Genomic DNA, 6,005 nt, shown 5'->3' with positions numbered 1-6,005 from the left:
AGTCTCTCACCTCCCAAGTCTCTGGTGCATTCTGGAGGATCCTCCAATCTCCTATCTCTCCCCCCCCTCCCCCGCGAGGTTGCCTGTTTCCATTCTTTCTGCTGGCCCTCAGGGCTTCAATCCTTTTCCCTCACCCAATACCAGATCAGGTTCCTGTCTCCCCCACACACACTACCCCCCAATCTACTTTCCCTCCCTGGTACCTCACTTCCTCTCCACTTCCCTCTGACTCATACACTCTTTCTGCATCCTCTTTGGTGGAGTTCCCTGAGCTATGAATGAAAGGATTTGATTGATATATCCCTTTTAGACCTGAGGGTTGCAGTCTCTCCATTTTCTGTCTGTCTGTCTGTCTGTCTGTCTGTGCAAGAGAGAGAGAGAGAGAGAGAGAGAGAGAGAGAGAGAGAGAGAGAGAGAGAGAGAGAGAGATATCTTCAGTCTTCAACAATGGGGCCTTGCTGTCAGCTTGTGGAGAACATCCTACTGCCTTTGTAACAACTTGGGTTGCTTGTGGCTTTCTTTGGAGCCATTTGATCAACTCAATTGGATACAACCCAGTCCTAGTATAGAAAATTTTGTTTGGTGACAAGAGATGGCCAGTTGAGACTCCATCTCCTCAGTTGTTTGAAAATTTCTGTAGAATGTCCTTCATATATTTTAGAAAGTTTCTACTGCACTATGTTTCCATACCACACTAAAATGTCCCTCGAATGAGTATCATTTGCATAACAACTAATGCCTACATATATGCAAATGCATATTGTATTTATCTTTTTGTGTATGGGCTATTTCACTCAGGCTGATTTTTTTTCCAGTTCCATTCATTTGTTTGCCAATTTCATGATGTGATTTTTAAAAAACAGTTGACTAATACTTAATTGTGTAAATGTATCACATTTTCTTTACCCATTACTCTGTTCTTCCCAAACCCTACTTATTGTGAATACAGCAGCAATAAACATGGTTAAGCAAATGTCCTTTGGGAGGTTCAAACATCATTTGGGTATATATGTCCAAGAGCAGTATAGCTGACAGGTCAAACCCCATCATTCTGAGGAACCACCACACTGATTTCCACAGCAGCTATAAAGGTTTGTACTCCCACCAGCAATAGAAGAATTTTTTTTCTTTCTCCATATACTTACCTGCCTGAGCTGTCACTTGTATTTTTAATCTAAGCCATTCTGACACGTAGGTATAAGACTGAATCTCAAAGTAATTTTGATTTGCATTTACCTTATAACTAAGGAGTTGAACATTTATATAACTGTTTCTCAGCCATTTGAGTTTCCTCTACTAAGAATTTTCTGTTTCTATCTGTAATCCATAAAAATCGGATTATTTAAATTCTGATGCCTAGTTTCTGGAATTCTTTATATAATTTGGATGTTAGGGCTCTATAAGATGTGGAATTGGTAAAGAAAAAGAAATTTTTCCCATTCTGTAGGCTGCTGTTTTGTCCAAAGGATAGGGTCTTTTGCATGCAGAAGGTTCTTGGTTTAATGATAACACATTTAATAAATGTTTATCTTAGTGCCTGTGCTGACAGTGTTCTGTTTAGAAAGTCTTCTCCTAAGAACCAAAGGAGCTGAGGGGTTTGCAGCCCCTTAGGACAAACAACAATATGAACTAACTAGTACCCTCAGAGCTCCCAGGGTCTCAACCACCAACCAAGGACTATACATGGTGGGACTAACTGCTCTGGCAGCATATGTATAGTAGAGGATTGCAAAGTCGGTCATCAATGTGAGGAGAGGACCTTGGACCTGTGAAGGTTCTGTGCCCCAGTGTAGGGGAATGCCAGGGCCAATAAGTGGGAGAGGGTGGGGTAGCAAGCAGGGGGCGTGGGGAGGCAACAGGGGTTTGTTCTTGTTGTTTTTTGTTTTTTGTTTTGTTTTGTTTTGTTTTTGTTTTCTTTGGAGGGGAAATTGGGAAAGGAGAAATCATATGACATGTAAATAAAGGAAATATCTAATAAAAAAAGAAAAAGAAAAAAAAAAGAAAGTCTTCTCCTATGCCAATGAGTTCAGGAGTATTTCCTGTTTTCTCATCTATCAGATTCACCACACTTGGCTTTTTGCTGATGTTTTTGATGCATTTAGAGATAAGTTTTATACAGAGTGATAAGTATGGATCAATTTACTTTCTTCTACAGCAGCACCATTTGCTGACAATGCTTTCTTTTTCTTCCACTGTGCCACTGTGAATTTCTGGATTCTTGATTAAAAAATAAGGTGTCTATTTATGTGTGGATTTATGTTTGGGTTTTCAGTTCAATTCCATTGACCATTGTGTGTGTGTTTGTAATGCCAAAATCACACTGTATTTATGACTACAGATTTGTAGTACAACTTGAAATCAGGAATGGTGAGACAGACCTCCAACAGTTCTTTCATTACTTGGGATTGTTTTAACTGTCCTGGTCTCTCCGTCTCTGTCTGTCTCTGTTTCTGTCTCTGTCTCTCTGTCTGTCTCTGTCTCTCTGTCTCTGTCTCTATCTGTCTCTGTGTCTCTGTGTCTCTGTCTCTGTGTCTCTGTCTCTCTCTCTCTGTCTCTCTCTGTCTCTCTCTGTCTCTCTGTCTCTCTCTCTGTCTCTCTGTGTGTGTGTGTGTGTGTGTGTGTGTTCTGTGTTTGTATGTGTACCAGAAATTTGTCCTTTCAAGATCAGTGAAGAATTATGTTGAAATTTTGATGAGGGATTGCATTGAACCAAGGTGTTGCATTAGGTCTATAGACTGCTTTTGATAGGAATGGCCACTTTTACTATATTAATTCTACTCATCCACAAGCATGAGTGGCCTTGCCATCTTCTGATATCAATTTTTTCTTCAGACTCGAAGTTTTTAATCAGTCAGATCTTTCACTTGCTTGGATATCGTTACCCCGAGATATTTTATATTATTTGAAACTATTGTGAAAGGTCTTGTTACACTAATCTTTTTCTGATACCATTTGTTATATTATATAGGAAGGACACTCATTTTGTAAGTTAATTTTGTATCCAGATGCTTCCTAAAGGTGTTTATCGGAGTTTTCTCATTGAATTTTTAAGGTCACCTAAGTATTCTTTCATGTTGTCTACAAATAAGGTTAGTTTGATTTCTTACTCTCTACATCCCATTGATCTACTTGAGTTGTCTAAAAAAAAGACTTCAAGTAGCATATTGAGCAGACATGGAGAGAGGAAAGAGCATTCTCTTGTTCCTGATTTTAGTGGAATTCCTTTGGGATTCTCTATATTTACAGTGATGTTGGCTATAGGCTTACATTAAACTGCCTTTAAAAAAATATTTAGGTAGGTCCCTTGTGTTCCTAATCTCTCTAGGACTTTTATGTAGAAAGTCCTACATACATGTTTTAGATTATTATTAAGATATATTCCTCATCTAATGAAATGATTATGAGAATTGTTTCAGTTTGTTTATATGGTGGATTACATTTATTGATTTTCTTGTATTGAACTACCTCTGCATCTCGAGAATGAAGCCTAGTTGATCGTGGTAGATGATCTCTTTAATGCGTTCTTGGATTTGGTTTGCAAGTATTTTGTTGAGTACTTTTCCATCTATGTTTATGAGGGAAATTGGTCAGCAATTCTCCATCTTTGTTAGGCTTCTTTAAAATTCTTCTTTAAAAGTCTGGTAGAATTTTATGCTAAAACTATCTGGAACTGGATTTTTTTTTTTGGTTGGCAGACATTTAATGATTATTTTAAAAATCTACTGAGAATGACTATTTTAGTACAGGTTATATTATATTATATAGCCTATTTAAATTGGTTATATGGTCCTGAAAATTATCCATTTATTTAGATTTTTACAATTTGGTTGAGCTCAGTGTTATAAAATATGTTCTTAAAATTCTCTTGGATTTCCTCAGTGTCTGTAGTTATGTTCCCCCATCCCCCTTTTTAAAAAGATTTATTTTATTTATATGACTATATTGTAGCTCTTTCCAGACCAGAAGAGGGCATCAGATCTCTTTACAGATGGTTGTGAGACACCATGTGGCTGCTGGAAATTAAATTTAGGACTTTTGAAAGAGCAGTCAGTGCTCTCAACCACTGAGTCATCTCTCCAGCCCTCTATGGTCCTCTTTCCATTTCACATTTTGTTTACTTTGAAATTATCTTTTCATTTTTTTAGTTAATTTCTTTAAGGATCTGTCAATCTTACAGATTTTTCCAAAGAACCAAATCTTGGTTTTATTAATTCTTTTAATTTAATTGTGTTTTTTGTCTCTCTTTTATTGATTTTATCCCTGAGTTTATTTCTTGTTGCCTGCTCTTTTGGGATGTGATTTATTTTTGTTGTTGTTGTTCTAGAGCTTTCTGGTATGCTGTTAAGATATTAGTATGACAAGTATCCAGTATTTTTATGTAAGCATTTACTTCATAAGTTTGCCTTTTTGGAGTGCTTTCAGTGTGTCCCAAAAGTTTGAGAATGCTGTCCATTCATTTTCACTCATTTCTAGGAAGTATTTAATTTCTGTCTTTTCATTAAGTAGAGAGTTGTTCACTTTTCATGAGTCTATAAACTTTCTGTTGGTTCCGTTTTTTGTTGATATCTAGCTTTAATATGTGGTTGTTAGATAGGATACAGGGTCCTATTTCCTTTTTCTTATATCAGTTAAGACTCACTTTTGTTTTAGTATGTGGTCAATTTTGGAAGAATTTCCATGAGGTACAGAGAACAAAGTATATTCATCTGTATTTGAGTTAAATGTTCTGTAAATAACTCTTAGGTCCATTTTCTTTACAATGTCTGTTATCTCTAGCATTTCTCCACTTAATTTTTATCTTGGTGACCTGTAAATTAGTAAAAATAGGATATTGAAATCTCTCACTATCAGTGTATGAGGGTTAATATGTGATTTACGCTATAATAGTACTTCTTTTACAAACTGGGTGTCTTTTTCTTAGGGACATAAATGTTAAGAATTGAAATGTAATCTTAGTGGATGTTTCCTTTGATGAGTATGTAGTATTCTTCCCTATGCTTTCTGATTAGTTTTGGTTTGAAGTTTATTCTGTTAGATAATATACTGGCTGTACCAGTCTGCATCCTCTAGGTTCATTTGCTTGGAATATCTTTTCTCAACTCTCCATTCTCCATTCTGATGTAATATCTTTTGTTGATATTGAGGTACGTTTCTTGAATGCTGTAGAAGAATGAATCCAGTTTTATCATCGATCCTGTTAGTCTGTGTCTTTTTAATGGGAAACTGAGACCATTGATGGGGAAAGATATCAATGACCAAAGATTATTAATTTCCATGTTACTTGGTTTTTGTTATTTTTGTTGGTAATGGTGGTACTGGTGGTCGAGGTGGTGGTAGTCTTGGTAACGGTAGTGTGTGTATTTCTTGTCTTCTGACTTTGTTGGCCTGAGATTTTTTTCAAGGTTGTAGTTAATCTCTTTAGCTTGACGTTCTCCTTCTATCACCTTATTTAAGGTTGGATTTTAAGATAGATATTGGTTTTCTTATGGAATGTCTTATGTTTTCTGTCAATCAGGATTGAAAATTTTGCTGGCTCTAGTAGTCTGGGCTGGTATCTGTCCTCTCTGACTTAGAACTACACACGTAAGGGTCTTTTGGTACTTAGAGTTTCCATCAAGAAGTCTAATGTAAGTCCAAATGGTCTGTTTTTAATATATTACCTGATCTCTTCAGGGGCAGATTTTAATACTGTGTCATTTTTTTCTATATACAGATTATTATGTGCTGAGTGGATTTTCTTTTGTGATCCAGTATATTTGATGTTCTTATGCTTCTTGTACCATGATTAGATTAGAGAAATTTTCTTCTATGATTTTGTTGAAAATATTTTGTAGGCCTTTGATCTTGGTTTTTTTCCTTTATTGCTACTTTCTTAGGTTTGGTTTTTTTTTTCCATTTAATTTTATTATTTTAATAAATCTTTCCATTTATTTACATCTTAAATAATGTCCCACTTCCCAGTTACCCCTCCATAACATCCCCATTCCAATCTGCTTTTTCTGAAC

Source organism: Mastomys coucha, unplaced genomic scaffold (genome assembly GCF_008632895.1).
Source record: "Mastomys coucha isolate ucsf_1 unplaced genomic scaffold, UCSF_Mcou_1 pScaffold17, whole genome shotgun sequence".
NCBI classification, from domain to species: Eukaryota; Metazoa; Chordata; class Mammalia; order Rodentia; family Muridae; genus Mastomys; species Mastomys coucha.
Note: the sequence above shows the minus strand (reverse complement) of the source record.